We start from the raw sequence: 18,164 nt of genomic DNA, 5'->3' as shown, positions 1-18,164 counted from the left end.
GGGCTTTGGATTTGTTCCCTGGTGTGTGCAGCTTTGGGGTGAGAGCTGGATTTCTGAGCCGCAGTGTCAGAGATCCTACTTCTCTGCTGTGTCTCACAGGACCAGTCGCTCTAATAAATGATTAGGAAAAGAATGTTGATCTAAAGAGGCATCAAATTTTTCGTGTCCAAGGTATCCACATCTCAGTGGGTCTCAGTTCTATCACCTTTCTGAGATCTTGGCTAAGATAAAGGGATGGGTACCAGACGCTTCCACCAACTCCAGGGCAAGTATGAAGAGCAGCTTCTCTCTTTCCTGGGAAATGGGTCAGTCATGATATTATTTGCCATTGCTATCTTGGACATTCGTTTAAAAATGAGCTATATAGGTTGGCTCTGATGAAGTTAGAAGAGCTATATATATTTTATATCTATATCGTCTATTAAATATTCATTTAGTACTGTTTATGTGCTATGTATTTTTCTAAGCTCTTTGTATCCTGAATTTCATCACATCTAAGATTCCACTGAACATAAGCTACACCATTATTTTTCATACCACTGAGGCAACTAAACTATGCTATTCTCTTGACTGTAAATTGCACCTCAATTTCAGACATATTAAAATGTGAAAAATGCATGTCTCAGAATCAATGAAACATGGTATATTAATGCACGTTGTCATAATTAAAACAACTCTAGGAGGTAGGTTCTATCCTTATCCTCATTTTGTAGATGAGAAAACCGAGGCATAGGGAGGTTTCACAATGCACCCAGGATCACACAGCATTTGCACCCAGACAGTCGAACGCCAGGGCCCAGCTCATAACCACCACACTCTTCTCCCTGCAGATAAGGAAAGCCAAAAAAAACAGTTTCAGAAAAGTTATTTTAAATACTTCTCTGCATGAGGAGACTCAAAGTTACTCCTGTCTGCAGTTGTCCCCTAACATCTGGACCAATATCCCAAAGCTGAGCACTCCAGAAGTGCTCAGGAGTTCTATGGACCATATGTCTGTTTTAGTGCAAGCTCATGGGGTGAGAGTGTGCCTGTGGACACATGGCTCCTTCTATGAGGCCTGCGGTTGTCTAGCGTTACTTCTAGACACCATCCAAGGTGTAGCTTTGCTAGAAAGAAGACAGTTCTGTCCACAGTTTCAGGACAGCGTGATTCAGCCTCCTGTTGGCTTGGGTGTCAACCACCACTTTGGACTCTGAGGCCTTCTGCTTCTCACTTGAGGGTTGAGCCTGGTATGCTTTCTTAGGTTTAGTCATGATTAGGAAAATAAATCAGGCATCCTCACCCAAATAGGAGCTACTCCTCAGCCTCCTTGCCTCTCCTCATAATCCAAATGGGGTTAATTTCCTCCTTACCTGTCAATTTCATACAAGTGTTTGACAATCAACAGAGAGGAGTGACTAAGAAGTAGCTTCAGGGACCTAGAAATGGAATCATTATTGCAGTTTACAAGCCACGGTTTCAACATATCTCATCATTCAGTATGATTTTACCCCATTGCTACTGTGTTTCCAGAGCTACTTCTCCCTAGATTAGCTTCAGCGACCCTTCTCTGCCCTCATAGCACATAGCTCTCTTAAAGAGCACTTCTCACACTGTATCGGAACTCCTTTGTCTGGTCTGTCTGTCTGTCTTCCCTACTACTTCAAGTTCTGTGGTACAAAGTTCTGTATCTGTCTTGCCCTGGGCTAGAGGTGACACAGCATGAAATCTACGTTACAGAACTCACTCGTGGCATGAAAGTTCCCCAGCGTTGCCCTTCCCGGTCTAAGGCAGAGCATCAGTGGACTTCTGCTTTCTCTTCTGGTTACCCATGGAGCCCTGTGAGGTGCTGGCATGAGAGCAGGGACCAAGTCTAACCTTGTTCCTCCCTGAACACTCGGCATCTAGCCAGTGCTAATGGTAGATGTTTTTAAAACATTTTGAAAATGAATGAATGAACTAGAGCCATGAGACTCCAAATGAAATTTCATGGAAGGGATTTTTTCCCTTTCTTTTATTCATTTATTTACTCACTGTATTGAATACTTACTGTATAGCAGGCACTATGTTTATGTCTGAGGAGGAAGGTAGCAATTAGGTACAGGGGAAATACTGGGATTAATATGAACAATCAGGGAATTCCCTTGTGGTCCAGTGATTAGGACTCCATGCTTCCACTGTAGGGGGACTGGGTTCGATCCCTGGTCAGGGAACTAAGATCCCATAAGCTGCAAAAAAGAAAAGGCACAATCAGAAAGGGCCCTTAAGCTCACGTAGAGCAGGAGGAGGGCAAGTGGTGAGTGAGGACATGCTTGTTAGGAAGATGGATACTTGAGGAACTAATGTTTAGCTGGATTGTGTTTAAGAAAAAGAAAAAAAAAAAAGCTCAATGAAAGAGATGAAGGGATGGGAATACATGGTGAGAATTCCAGGCCAAGGTAAGTATTTTATGATGCAAAGTCTCAGGGACACGAGAGAGCACTGTCTGTGGTAGAAACTGCAAGAAGTTGAATAGTACTGCTCAGAGCATAGACGGCCAGGTGACACAGGCCACAGGTGAGGCCCAAGAGGGAGGGATCAGATCTCAGGGGTTTTGGGGGTCAGGTAGGGAGCAGGGTTTCATCCTAAGGCAAATGGAGAGCGATTGACGGGCTGTAAGAGTAGGATGATGTCATCAGATTTATTTTAGGAAGTCACTCCAGCAGCAGAATGGATTGGCGAGGATGAAGGGATGAAAAACTGGGTATGAGAGATGAGGACTGCAGGGCTGGAGAAGGGTCGATTTTGACTCATGTCTTCAAACAGCTTGGAACAGAATCAACCAAACCACTGAAATCCAAGTAGAGTGTCATTTTATTCCACATCAGCCATTATTCTTCCCCTTCAGGTCTTTGCTGACAGCTACCGACAGATGTTGGATTGGCATGGGTGTGAGTGCAGAGGCCTAAGAGGATCCGGTTTGAAACCTCGTCCCCAGGAGAAGAGCATCAGTGGCAAAGAAAAGGGACCAGAGGTGATCAAACGGAGACAGTGAATTATTGCTCATAAAGATGCTGTAAAAGACAGGCTTCCCCTGGAATGAGCTGTCAGTAAAAACTTTGATTAGATCAAGGTACTCCCATGACATATTGTGTTCTACAATCTTGGGGTGAGGACGTTTGTAATTTGCAAAAGCAAACTCAGTATCATCATATAACTTATCTTTGGAAAGCAGGGAAACAAAAAGAAACTCTCTTGTCTGTACTATAAACTAAAAGGATCTAAAGTAGACAATATCGCCCTGGCTGTGGGATGTGCAAATGTTCTGTGCTATGTGCGTGTTGGTCACTGACAGGATTCTGGGGAAAAACTAGAATTTGCCGAAGGAGGTGGGAGAGTAGTGGCAGAGATAGTTATGCTTATCAAAGGGGGGGGGGGCAGGGATCAAGAAAGTTTGAAAAACAGTGAATAAAAATCATATAAATGCTTTACTCATAAAAACTGAAAATTTATTTTTATATTCTGCATTTTTTCAAACACAACAGAATCCTCAAATTTGACATCTATTATTCCAGATGCTGTGGTAGCCAATGGGACCCAGAGACTAAGAAGGGACCACCCTGTTTCCTGAAGTACAAGATCTAGTAGAGAAGACAGACAGAGGAATGATTAATACCCTTACATGACAAGTAGCATAATAGAGCATGTATAAAGAACATGAGAAAGAGAGGGATTGATTTCTACTTGTTTAATTGTGTTTAGAGTTGACAACATGAATCGACATTGGGGAACATGTATAATCCCAGATAGTAAGATAAATTTTAAAAAATCCCATGAAAACCATAATCCTCACAGCCTCCCATGGAGGACATGTCAGAGGTGTACAAGGGTAAGGATGACCTGGCTGAGGGACAAGTACCACGTGACCAGGGTCATCAACTCCAGATCAAAGGGGACTCCAAGTCTAGTTGTTACTGTGACATCACACTGTATGTGTCTTGTTTTTTTTTTAATTAAGAAATAAATTTAGGTTTCATTTCAGGGGCCAAACATAGTCAACCTTTTCAGGTATTGAAGCCTCCAAGGAATTGGTTCTTAAGCTCCAAAATGTGCTCTTCTGACAATTTCTCTCCTATTTCAGAGGCTCACATCATGGATTTGCTTTGATTAGAGGAAAGGCCAGGCTTAGGAAGCAGACGGGCCTGGCTCAAATCTGGCTCAGGACTCACTGATTATGCCATCTTGGACAAGCATCTGAACGCTCTGGTCCAGTTCCCCACGTGGCACACTGAGGAAATAAGATTAAATAAGAAGATGTGAGTGAAGGCACCCTAGTAGGCACTCTGCTTCTGTCTCAACCACCACCCCACTCCAAGCTACCATCTCTCATCTGGATCTTTATACATGTTTTTCTTCATTCATTCTGGGCCACTCCAGTCTGCCCCTTTCTGCCCAGAAAGCAAATGTGATTGTGTCTCCACCATTGAGAGATCCAAAGCCTCAACATGATTTATAGAATATTTCTTTCCAACTGCAGGACATGAGCGATTCGTGGGTCATAGAAACAACTTTGTGGGTTGCCAGCAGCATATTTTTTAAAGGGGAACAAAATAGAACACAACAGAAACACTAGATTGCAATGTCAATTTTAAACATAAAGATTATTACATGAAGCTTGCTTTCTCAATATGGGTCTGGGTTTTAGTATTTTCTGAGAGATGAAATTAAGTGCACCTGTGAAACAAAAATAAGACAATGGTGAGGAGCAGAAAAGGAAGCTATGTACACTTGAAAAAGCTAAGGGGACAGAAATGAGCTGTTAAAAATTAGAAGTTTGATAGGAGAAATGAAAAAGACAATAGAAGCAGGTTTACAAGATAAAGATGAGAAAAAATTTCAGAAGGTAAAGCACAGTCATAAAGGGATATAAAATTGGAAGAAGAAAAGACACAAAAATTGGAGGTCCGGTCCATGAGGTCTGATATCCAAATACAGGAGTTAATGTACAGAGGGAAAAACTAGAGGAAGCTGTCAAAGAAGTAACTAAAAAGCTTTCATAAAACTAAAGAACCAGAATTTTGAGACGGAAAAAATTTAAGAGCACTGGGACAAAGAAAAGCTCTTATAAACTATTAGAGAGGAACACAGCACACTAGGACTAGGAATCATATTTACATCTCCCTTATTCCTCGTACCATACTCACAAAACAATAAAAAAGTTAATAAAACAAACCCAAAACCCCAGTTAGAATTAAAGGTATAATTAAAATCAAAATTAAAAGTACAATTAACCTATAAAAAGGAAAATCCCCATAAGTTAATATTTATCTGTCTCTGGATGGGAAAATAACATTCTCACTTTCTAAACATAAAGGCCATGAAAGGTATTACAAAGGAAAAGACCGACTCAACATTTTAATATATTAAACGGATATATATATACGAAAAACATTTAAAATTAAAATTAAATATAAATTAAAGAAATGGTAAACTGGGAAAAATCTATGAACAGATTAAACACAGGGTTTAATATGGAAAATATTCACATGAGTAAGTAAAATGTTCATATACTGTATAAAATATGCAGAATACTCACATAATACATAAAATGTTCATGTAAGTAGATGAGAAAAAACACTAGAACCATATTAGAGAAAAATGGGCAAAGGATATGAAGCAATACAAATGGCTAGCATTCATTGAAGAAAAACAAGTCAATCTTAGTTGTAATCTAAGAAGTATAGATTAAACCTGGAGCTACACTTTTTCACCAAAATTTTTCACAATAATTTTCTTACCAAATTATTAAAGATATTTTTTCAGAGTAACGTTAATGGTGAGGATGTAAAGTGATATGTTCTGGAAAGTTTTGGAAATACATGTTAAGGATTTTAAATGTTTAAAATCTTGCAATGCAGTAATTCCATTTCTAGTTATCTAATCCAAGGAATTTCATTATTTAACTAATATTTTACCAAATATACTGATCTAGGTACTGAAATATAGGATATTTTTAAGGGATTAGTAATACTTGTGGAAAAGTAAAAAACAAAATAACTGTCCAATAATAGGGGGAAAGTTGTGTCACGTATCTCCATCCAATAGAATTTATTTAGCCATCAAATATGATGGTTATAATTATTTTCAATAAACGGTAAGTAGACTTTCTAACGTGAGAAGAAATTTATTAAACACAGCATTTAGATATTGGCTGTCAGCAGAAACAATGGCTAACGTCTGAGGCATTCTGTCAACAATCCTCATTTGAAAGAATAGCTTTGAAATATGCACCGAGCATGAAAGACAAGAAGGCTTTCCTGCTGTCCTGAAATTGCTGAGCAATCTGTACAATAAGCAATCGGGACAATGGCCACAGTGAGAGGACTTATTACACTTACTTCACTTCTTACCTTCCCCAGTTTAAAACGCAGACACACACACACACACACAGACACACACACACACGCACACCAGGAAAGCTTAAAGGAATTATTTTTGAAAGACTCCTAATTTCCAGAAATCCATCAAGTCTAATCATTCTGATAAAAATACTTTTCTTCAATTGTCAGAATTGTCAAGTTTCCTTAGAGGAAGAATTTCTGTGTTACTGGGGATACCAAGAATAAGGGTAAAATGGAAGAGTAACTGAAATGTAAGGGTACTTATTCTCAACTAGTACCTGTGGCTCCAATTGAAAGAAACATGTAGGCAGTTTCACAGTAAAAGCAACCATCTGAGACCCATAGAGAAGACATTTGCCTGGAGCACTGAAGGTTCACCGTAATTGTACCCGGCAAATTCTGAGTTTTGATTTGAGCACAGAGTTACACTTACAAAATCAGAGTGTTTCCTTTGGATGCTCAATATCTGAAGACTAATGTGTATCTAGATTATTTATTTTATATAGATGGTAGCCCGGCCGCATACCTCCTAGGATCCTTAGAAATGTAAAAAGGAAATCATTTAGTTTATAAAACAAATATAGGGGACTTCCCTGGCAGTCCAGTGGTTAGGACTCTGTGCTTCCACTGCAGAGGGACGGGTTTGATCCCTAGTCAGGGAACGAAGATCCCACATGCCACGTGGCAAAGCCAACAAAAACAAAAACAAAAACAAATACTCAACTCAAGGCTTGTTTTAGTTGTTTATTAAGAATTCAATAAGAAATGAGGACCTCTGACAAAGGATTAATCTCCAAGATTTATAAGCAGCTCATGCAGCTCAAGAACAAAAAAACAAACAGCCCAATCCAAATATGGGCAGAAAACCTAAATAGACATTTCTCCAAAGAAGATATACAGATTGACAACAGACACATGAAAGAATGCTCAACATCATTAATCATTAGAGAAATGCAAATCAAAACTACAATGAGATATCATCTCACACCGGTCACAATGGCCATCATCAAAAAATCTAGAAACAATAAATGCTAGAGAGGGTGTGGATAAAAGGGAACACTGTTGCACTGTTGGTGGGAATGTAAATTGATACAGCCACTGTGGAGAACAGTATGGAGATTGCTTAAAAAACTAGAAATAGAACTACCATACGACCCAGCAATCCCACTACTGGGCATATACCCTGAGAAAACCATAATTCAAAAAAGAGTCATGTACCAAAATGTTCATTGCAGCTCTATTTACAATAGCCAGGACATAGAAGCAACCTAAGTGTCCATCATCAGATGAATGGATAAAGAAGATGTGGCACATATATACAATGGAATATTACTCAGCCATAAAAAGAAATAAAATGGAGTTATTTGTAGTGAGGTGGATGGAGTTAGAGTCTGTCATACAGAGTGAAGTAAGTCAGAAACAGAAAAACAAATACTGTATGCTAACACATATATATGGAATGTAAGGGAAAAAAAAAAAAAGGTCATGAAGAACCTAGTGGCAAGACGGGAATAAAGACACAGACCTACTAGAGAATGGACTTGAGGATATGGGGAGGGGGTGGGGTGAGATGTGACAGGGTGAGAGAATGGCATGGACATATATAGACTACCAAATGTAAAATAGATAGCTAGTGGGCAGCAGCCGCATAGCACAGGGAGATCAGCTCGGTGCTTTGTGACCACCTAGAGGGGTGGTATAGGGAGGGTGGGAGGGAGGGAGATGCAAGAGGGAAGAGATATGGGAACATATGTGTATGTATAACTGATTTACTTTGTTATAAAGCAGAAACTAACACACCATTGTAAAGCAATTATACTTCAATAAATATGTTTAAAAAAAAAAAGAATAAAGAAAGAAAAAAAAAAAGAAATGAGGGCCTGTGTGATATTCATAATCAGCATTTTAGGGTTCATTAGGGGAAAGACCCTTAGCATAGCATTTAAATTTTTGACATTAATTTTCCTTCTAAATTGTTTCACTCTTCTCTTTTCATTTCTTTAGAGGAAGTTTTCATATAGAATGAAAAATTTGATTATATATTTATATAGTTTTAAATAAAATCATTGTAGAAGAATTTTTAAGATTAAAAATTAGGGTGAGATGGGGAGATTATCACATGATACAGGTGATGGGTACTTGTAGATCCTCAGGGTCTAGCTTGAGTGGTGACAGCTATAAGGAGGAGAGGAAGGCAAGCTGGATACTTGCCTCCTTATATAAGGAAGGAGAGCACAGGAAGCCTCCCTGGGGTATACAGATGTCCCTGGGGCCTCACAGTAGACTGTCGTGGGATCCCATGACATCACCGACTGTATGTCTAGGGAGAGGGAGATGTAATAGCCAACGGTAACTAGGATACTGTACTCCCATCGTTAGAAAAAAAGATTTCTAAAGGACGAAGTTAATTTCAGGAGAGAGATGATCAATTTGTACTAAACAAGTTGATTTTCAGGGGATCAGTGGCCAGTCAAGAAGGAAAAGCAAATCAGAAGCGCAGGAGAAAGTCAGTGCTATTAGAGAAAGCTATGGCAATAAATATTATCTTTAAAGAGAGAGAGTGTGATACTAAAGAAAGCCATGAACAGAAAAAGGAGATTGAAAGGGAGAAATAAAAAGAGTTAAAAGAGAGATGAGAATTGAGCTTTGAAATAAGACTGCATTTGTATAGTGGAAAAAGAAGTGGAACCAAGGAGAAAGAAAAGAACCGGAGAAGACTATCAGTACCCTAGAGGTCAGAGACATTTGAGGAGGAAGGAGGTGTTCCATGAATCAATGATGTAGAGAGATAAAGTGTAACCCATGGAGGCGCACTTGGGAGACAATGTGATGATTGACAGAGATCAATTTCAGTGCAGAAGTGGGGTCAGAATCAGAAGATGAGAGAGATGAGGAAATGGTTTTGTAAACGTAGATTTTTTTGTTTATGTTTTGACATGTTCGGTATTGAAAGGAAGGTAAGAGAAAGGATGTAGCTTCAATCAGGAAACAGACTGATGACTGATGATTTAAGTCTTTACAGAGGTGATAGTGATCATTTAATTGACCATAGTTTTGGAATGCATGGGAGGTGTCAATTTAACGAGTTTAAATGGCAAGATTAGCTCTGGAGAGGGGGAGTACCTTCTCTTCCCCTGAGATAGGAGAGTAGGGAGAAAGATGGGGTGTAACCAAAGGAGAGAGGCTGCAGTGTGCGCCAAATGATTTTAGTAACTTATTTTTCTAATAAAAATGTTTGGAGTGTGCACCATCTAGAGTACCAAGATCCCTTGGAAAATATGATGATGAACAAGACCTAGAGAATGCTCTCAAAGTAGTTTTATATGGAAGATAAGACAAGCACAAAAATAACTCTAGAGATTGAGAACACAAGCTATGAAGTTAAATATAAATTTTTCTACACCTCAGTTTCTTCCTCCATACAATGGGAATAATGATAGTACCAGCTATGTTTCAAGCATCCCATTCTCTTGCTAGCTTACATTTCCTAGGGTTCTAATACAAGTATTTCACCTAATGGAGACATTTAGCCTATGAATCGAGCACTGTTTCATTCTCCATCATTGCCCTCATGTTCTCATTTCCTTTTTTAGCCAGGATAAATTTACTGGTCCATCATTGTAATCACTCTCTTATCCCTCCATCCAATCCATCAAGACACTTGTTCCTCTCTCCTTGAGATACACATGGCTGGAAAACCCTAACCCTGATGCAACCTTACTATTTGCTTTCTTCCCATCTTTTGGGTCCCCTTGTCGATGGAGGAAAATTCCACAGAGTCATACAATATGAGTTCAAGAAACACATCAAGACCAAGGCACACATAGGCTCTGCATTTCCTCAGCGTCTACATGGAGAGGCATCCCATGTTGAGGAGGGTTTTGTTCTAGTGGAGGCCCCTTCCCCAGTGCTCTTCCTTCATATAGGGCTTTGAAGACAGCAACCTTATTAGGAAAGGGAGCTTCGGACTGCTTGGGGAATTAAGCGGCCTAGATATCATGCCAGCCATTTACAGGAGCTCTCCGGGAAAGCCAGCAGCCCTGTACCTTAGAAGGCACCTGGGGACCTTGGGCCCTTTTGGATGCTATAGCCCTCCAGTCATGGAAGGAGTCTGGGCTAGCCTATTGTTCAGGCATCTTAGGATGAACATCTAGGGTCATGTTTGAACAATGCTTCTCCTTCATAACAATCTATCCCCAAGACCCTTGAGTGCTCATCAGGTGTTTCTGGAATAGGAAGAGAGAGATTATTTGACTTCCACCCAATCTTTAGAGGCTAAGTGAACTGCATTTGTCACACTCCCTCAAGGATGAACTAGATTGTCAACCACTTCCCCTCCCCACCATTTATTACCAACAAATTCTATAGAAACCTCGAGATTGTTTCTTTGATCCTTTGACATTAAAGTTGGAAAAAGAGAAGAGTGTTTTAATCCTCCCTTACCTACCTTCTGCACGTTCCACGGTGCATGAGGCTCCAGGGCAGAGGTACACAGAGCTACTACCGCTCACTCAAAGGGCCCCTGCCACCAGTCTTCGGGTCTGCAGCAAACATTCCTTTGATGCACTCTTACAAAAGCTACCAGCAGGGGTCACAGAGAGCAAGCCCTTCCTTGGCTATTTTTTTGTCCCTGATCCCAGATCCAAAGGAGAAATGTTTTATGTTGAAGCCCAATTGTGCTGACCTCTTTGGGGAGAGGGGTGGTAGAGGATTGGGCCCCAGCCCCAGCTTCCTCTTGTCTTGAATGGACCCCAGATAAGATATAGGGACCTCGGGCACCTCTTGCAGACCATAGGAGATGTGGGGAGTTTCTATCACTTGGAACAATGGCAGGCAAGCTGATCTTTCGAAGTCTTATTGGGGAGACTACAGGGTGAGGAAGATGAAATGCCTTTGTTCTCTAAAGGCATTTGAGCTCTTCCTCACCGATTTCTGTAGCATGGTTTTCTGCTCCTCTCCCTGGTTCTTGTGCTGACCCAATACTAGTGGTGTTTAATGCCCTGACAACTGTGCTAGCTCCTCCCATTCTGGCAGCTTTCCCAGGGAAATCCCTCTGGACCTAAAAGGACCCTGAAATTTGTTTAATAATTTGTCTAAATTAAACAATAATTTGTTTAAATTTGTCTAATATTTAGATCTCATTTATTTTCTTGTAAGAAATCTTAAAGGAAAAATTTCAGGTAAAATACCTGTGTTTTGTGGGCTTATAACTTTAAAAAGGAGGCCTTTTAGTAGACAGTTGGAAGAGCCAGTTGGATTCCATTGTGATGCAATCAGCAATGTTGGAGTTACCATGGCGCTGATGTGAGTATATCTGGAAGAGATACATGGGTACTGACCATCAGTTCAAGTTTCATTTGGAACTGTTTTGTTGAGAGAGTACCTGTTTTCCTGGAAGGAAAATCGTCTCTACTTTTATCCAAAGCAAGACAATCAGAGGAGAGTTCCCTGAAAAGGTGATGTTTGGGCTGAGGCTTGAGAGTTGCCTGGGTGCAAAGACCCTCAGACAAGAGTATACCGGCCTTTTTTGAGACACAGCCAGGAATGTGTTTGGAATGAGAGAGCAAGGAGCAGGGTAGAAAGGGGTGAGGTCAAGAGGTGATGGTGGGCCAGATCACTTAGGGACTTTTCAGACATTCGGAGGATTCTAAGTGGGGTGGAATAGGTGCGCCTGAAGTTTGAGGACAGGGGAAAGTGAGAGAGAATATTTGAATGGTGGAAATTAGGGGAGCTTAAGAGGATTAGGAAACAGTAATAAGGGAGCACTTGAAATTGGGTTAATGAGATAGTTTGCTTTGGTTATTTTTTTGTTTTCTTATTTGTACACATATATTTTCTGTCCTAAATCATAACTATTACATTTGCTCTACACAGTTCAAGTTGAAAGTGGAGTGTACATGGTGAGATTTATTTTTCACATTGTTTTCAATATGTTTTTTCTTTTCACGCACACACACTGTATTTTATTTTTCTAAGGGATAAATAAACTGACACCAAGCATTGTAAATGGATGACCACAACAAAAGCAACGATTGCAATTACCCAACACGAAACTCACTCATACTATGTCATAATATTGACATTCAGTCCAGTAATCCTCCACTGTAACAACTCCTTTACTTTGCAGTGGAAATTGATTTGTATATTTTTTGCCTCTGAGTCCTGGTGGGATTTCTTTTTTTTTTTAATTCAAACAGAAAGTCACAAAAATTAAATCATCCTCATAAGTTGACTCAGTCCCACCTAATTAATTTTTTTTTCATCTTGATCTTTTGTTAGCACTTTTATGAATTCATCAGTTTTCCATTAGTGTTCTGAACATGCTTATTCATTCAGTTCAGCAGTATAGTCAGTTACCAGAACCTGTACTTGTCAGAGTCTTTTCCATGAATTTCTTGAAGATGAAACCCTTTGATAGGACCGTTTTTGCAAAAGCATCAGAGTACACCCAGAACTGTCTGTAAAGGACAAAAGACTTGAAAATGACCACGGTTAAAGATTGGATGAAAGTTCATAATAATGCAATTGACAAGGAAATTTTGTTATTTCTGAGATATACATTTTAAAGTAATAACTAGAATTATGACTTATAACATTAGACCAGAAGATATAAGATTTCTGGAAATTTCATGTAATGTCTGAAACCTTTATATTAACATATTTCCATACAAATAACCCAAAGAAAGTTTAGTATTAGTTGTTTTTTTTTTGTTTGTTTGTTTGTTTATACTGCAGGTTCTTATTAGTCATCAATTTTATACACCTCAGTGCATACATGTCAATCCCAATCGCCCAATTCAGCACACCACCACCCACACCCCACCGCGGTTTTTCCCCCTTGGTGTCTATACGCTTGTTCTCTACATCTGTGTCTCAACTTCTGCCCTGCAAACCGGTTCATCTGTACCATTTCTCTAGATTCCACATACATGCGTTAATATACGATATTTGTTTTTCTCTTTCTGACTTACCTCACTCTGTATGACAGTCTCTAGATCCATCCACGTCTCAACAAATGACTCAATTTCGTTCCTTTTTATGGCTGAGTAATATTCTATTGTATATATGTACCACCACTTCTTTATCCATTTGTCTGTCGATGGGCATTGAGGTTGCTTCCGTGACCTGGCTATTGTAAATAGTGCTGCAATGAACATTGGGGTGCATGTATTTTTTCAATTATGGTTTTCTCTGTGTATATGCCCAGTAGTGGGATTGCTGGATCATAAGGTAATTCTATTTTTAGCTTCTTAAGGAAACTCTATACTCTTCTCCATAGTGGCTCTATCTATTTACATTCCCACCAACAGTGCAAGAGGGTTCCCTTTTCTCCACACCCTCTCCAGCATTTGTTGTTTGTAGATTTTCTAATGATGCCTATTCTAACTGGTGTGAGGTGATACCTCATTGTAGTTTTGATTTGCATTTCTCTAATAATTAGTGATATTGAGCAGCTTTTCATGCTGATGCATCTCTTTTTCCTAACTTTAATGAGAATGTTACTTTTGTTTCACTGTTAAGAATGATCATTGCTATTTTTTACCTTGAAATTCTTTATCTTACAAAAAAAAGTTTCTCTTGATGCTTTGCAAGTAAGAATTTTAAAATCATGAATGGATTTTCCATTTCATCAAATGCTTTTTTGGTACCTATAAGATGATGATATTTTTCATTTACTTTGTTAATATTCTGAATTATATCATTAAATTTTCCAATGTTCAATCATACTTGCCTTCTATTTGGTCATGATGTATTATTCTTTTACTATCTTGCTGCATTTCATTGGATAACATTCCATTTTATGCTTTCCTCTATGCTTATAAACAAAAATGGCCTGTAGCTTTATTTTTTATTGTCCTTTTTTCGTTTGGCTATCAGAGAGCAGAATAGCCTCATCTGAGTAGCTTTCCAACTTTTTCTATACTCTGAAGCAATTTGCACAATAAGAGTTAACTGTTTCTTGAAAGTTTTCTAGATTCACATGCAAAATGATGTGCCTCCTGGACTTTCAGGGGTCATACTTTGAACCAGCTTCTTATACTGGGGTGTTATACAAGCTTTCTGGTGTTTCTTGCATCCATTTTGGATATGTTTCCTCTCCAGAAATTTATTCTTTTCTCTTGTCTTTTGAAAATGTTGCTGGCAAGTTCCTCCTAAGATTCTCTTTCGAGATTTTAAAAATTCTTTTGTGCACTATTTCATTCCTAGTGGTTTATTTTCCCCTTCTTTCTTATGCTCAGTTACGCCCATGGTGTATTGCTATCATTAATTTCTTCCAAGAATATTTTTGGTCATCAGTGTTCTGTCTTGTATGTGTTTTCTTTCGTTAATTTTGTCTTTATTCTTTGTTATTTTTTGACTCCTACCCCTTCTTTCTCTTCTTCTATTTTATAGTTTCTTCAATTGAATGTTTAGTTCATATATTTTCAATCACCCTTCTTTTTCCTTTTGGTACAATGAAAGATATCATTCTGTTTTAATGCTTTTCACCCTAAACTATAATTTTAAATTTATTTAAATAATTTAAATAAATTGTAAAAAATTGATTTCATAGAAATTTGTGAAAATCATCATAACTTGAAGAATTATGACAATGAGTCATTCTGATGGCTGTGTAACCAGTACCTGGGTTCAGAACAGAATATTCACATTATTCTAGAGACTTCCTCACAGCCCCACTCACAACCTCTCTCTTTCAAAAAGGTAACCACTACTCTGACTTCTAACATAGATTACGTTGGTACCAAAAAATATCATCATCTTATAGGTACCTTTTTATCTTTATCTAAATGGAAGCATAGAATAGGTATTCTTTTGAGTCCGGATAATTTTGCTCAGTATTATGTTTATAGAATTATTCTTTTATTTTCATGTAGTTTTTGTTGATCTCATTCCTGTATTGTATTCCATTGTATGAATATACTACAATGTACTTATCCATTCTAATGTTGACTGGCATTTGAGTTGTTTCCAGTGTTTGGCTACTGAAATCACGTTGTTCTGAACATTCTTGGACTTGACTTTCATTGCACAGACATACACATATCCTAGGCATGAATCATAGCACATGGGTAAGTTCAATTTTAGTGGATACTGTCCAAATAGGTTTTCAAAGTGAATGTAATGATTTCCGTTCTCCTTACTAGAGTACAAGAATTTCCATTGTTCACAACAACACCATTTCTTGTATTGTCAAACTTATGAAATTTTCGCCTTTATTGGAATATGCAATTAAAGTCCATGGTGGTGTTTTCTTTGTAGTTCCCTTGTAACTATTTCCAACCATCAGTTTTCAACCTGTCTCTATTCTTTTTCTTTTTAGGTTTTGCTTTCAATTCTGCCCTGAAGACACTGCCTTTGGGATACCCAGCCAGGGCTGGGTGATTCACTAGATCTCAAGAGGACAGAGCCAAGTGTCAACCAAGGACATCACAGACTTGCAGGCTCAGCCGGCATCAGTCCTGAGCAAGGCTTCTGCCCAGCGTGGAGTCCCCTGGAGAATCAGCAAGCCTAAGAAATATTATCAACTCATTGCATTAAAGTCTACTGCGGGCTCCTGCTGATATACTCCAACCCATTTTTGAAAAAGTAGTGTTTTCCAGCATCCTCACCTGCCCAGAACATACATCAGAACTTGGGAGTTTCCCGCTTATTAATGAAAGCTATGAAGTCTAAGTCCAACTGGGCCCAGAACCCAAGTTGTAGAATAATGGTATTTCATCCAACCAAAGAAGAGTTTAATGATTTCGATAAATACATTGCTTATATGGAATCCCAAGGTGCACACCGAGCAGGCGTGGCGAAGATCATTCCACCCAAGGACTGGAAAGCCAGACAGACCTATGATGATATCAATGACATCTTAATAGCTGCTCCCCTCCAGCAGGTGACTTCTGGGCAGGCAGGTGTGTTTACTCAATACCACAAAAAGAAGAAAGCCATGACCGTGGGTGAGTACCACCACTTAGCAAATAGTGAAAAATACCGGACGCCACCACACTTTGATTTTAAGGACCTGGAGCGAAAATATTGGAAAACACGCCTCTATGATTCACCAGTATATGGTGCGGACGTGAGTGGCTCCTTATTCGATCAAAACACGGAGCAGTGGAACCTTGGACACCTGGGAACCATTCAGGACCTGCTGGAGCAGGAGTGCGGAGTGGTCATCGAGGGCGTCAACACCCCCTACCTGTACTTCGGCATGTGGAAGACCGCCTTCGCCTGGCACACGGAGGACATGGACCTTTACAGCATCAACTACCTGCACTTCGGGGAGCCCAAGACGTGGTACGCGGTGCCCCCGGAGCACGGCCGGCGCCTGGAACGCCTGGCCAGGCAGCTTTTCCCGGGCAGCGCGCGGGGCTGTGAGGCCTTCCTGCGGCACAAGGTGGCTCTCATCTCGCCCACGGTCCTCAAGGACAACGGCATCCCCTTCGATCGGGTCACTCAGGAGGCTGGAGAGTTCATCGTGACCTTTCCCTATGGCTACCACTCTGGCTTCAACCATGGCTTCAACTGCGCGGAGGCCATCAATTTCGCCTGCCCGCGCTGGATCGATTATGGCAAAGCGGCCTCGCAGTGCAGCTGCGGGGAGGCCCGGGTCGCCTTCTCCATGGACGCCTTCGTGCGCATCCTGCAACCGGAGCGCTACGAGCTGTGGAAACGCGGGCAGGAGCGGACCGTGGTGGACCACACGCAGCCCACGGCGCCCGACAGCCAGGTCCTGAACGCCTGGAGGGAGGTCCGCGCGTCCCTGGGAGCCGCTCTCGGCCAGAGGCACCACCTGCCCCGCCGCGCTCTGCGCCCCCGTAGGGCTGTAGCCGCGGGCGCTGGGACCAGCCACCGAGTCCCTGTGCGTGCTGGGTGCCGGCGCCCCTCGCCGGCCCGGGGTTCTTGCTCTGCCGCCCAGTTCGGGGCTGCGGCCACCAGCACCTCCGGCGAGCCCGGCCCGACCCAGCCGCCGACCGCAGGTCCATCCGCCCCGGATCGCCACCCAGCTGGAAGATGTGGCCCTCGTCGTCGTCCTTGGGAACAGGGCCCTCAGGAGCCAGCTGCTCCCCCCAGGGCTAAGAGGAGGCTTTCGTTAGACACAGATCAGGACCCAGAGGCTCCGCCCCTGCCTGTGGAGGCACCCTCGCCGGACAGCGCCGCCCCGCTCAGCCCTGGGCTCCAGCATCCCGCCACGGCTTCTGGCTGTGGTTGTGGCCCCGTCCCCTAAGCCCAGGGGATGCCTTTCTACCCCACTGCTCCTGCGTGGGGATCCTTTGAGACTGGTCATATTTACATTTCAGAGCTTTGGGTATTTGCAGGTCCCTAGTCTTGCGTGAGAGTGCCTCCTGTGCTGCCGCTGGACGTGCTGGGTCTGTGGTGTTTACCAAATTCTCCAAAGTTTGTTCTTCCTTCCAGACCCTGGAATGCTTGGACACCGCTAACTCCTGTGTCACAAACTGAGGTTTCATGCACTGGACACTCTAGTGGCTCTGGGAACTAGATCCTGCTGAGGTCGCCAGAGCCCAATCTACCTCACACTCCCATCCTGTGGGCCAGCTCTGGACGCTGCTGAACTTCTAAAGAACCCTGGGCTTTGATTACCCTCCAGTCTCTCTCCTTTTCCTCTTCCCCCTTCTCTTCCCACTTTTCTTGCCAAATTAGGTCCTTTTGACCAATTAGGTCAGTAGAGACTAAGATAATAATTGATAATCTTTCTGAGTCTTTGATGTATTGAAAATATGTTCTCTGCCAGTATGGTAACTAGAATGTTAAAATCTGAGTTTATTAAATATATTAAAAGTAACCAGAATG

The 18,164-nt window shown here is 41.1% G+C and overlaps 1 pseudogene across 1 annotated transcript; it reads left to right on the top strand.

Moving 5' to 3' along the window:
- The first annotated feature begins 15,723 nt into the window (after nucleotides 1-15,723).
- LOC309605297 (lysine-specific demethylase 4D pseudogene) lies at nucleotides 15,724-17,655 on the top strand (annotated as a pseudogene). The gene has a single exon. The product of its transcript is annotated as a lysine-specific demethylase 4D pseudogene (transcript).
- Nucleotides 17,656-18,164: the final 509 nt, after the last annotated feature.

The sequence above is a fragment of the Balaenoptera borealis genome (genome assembly GCF_965194805.1).
Source record: "Balaenoptera borealis genome assembly, chromosome: 11".
In the NCBI taxonomy this organism is placed as follows: Eukaryota; Metazoa; Chordata; class Mammalia; order Artiodactyla; family Balaenopteridae; genus Balaenoptera; species Balaenoptera borealis.
This window is presented reverse-complemented; position numbering and strand designations above follow the sequence as displayed.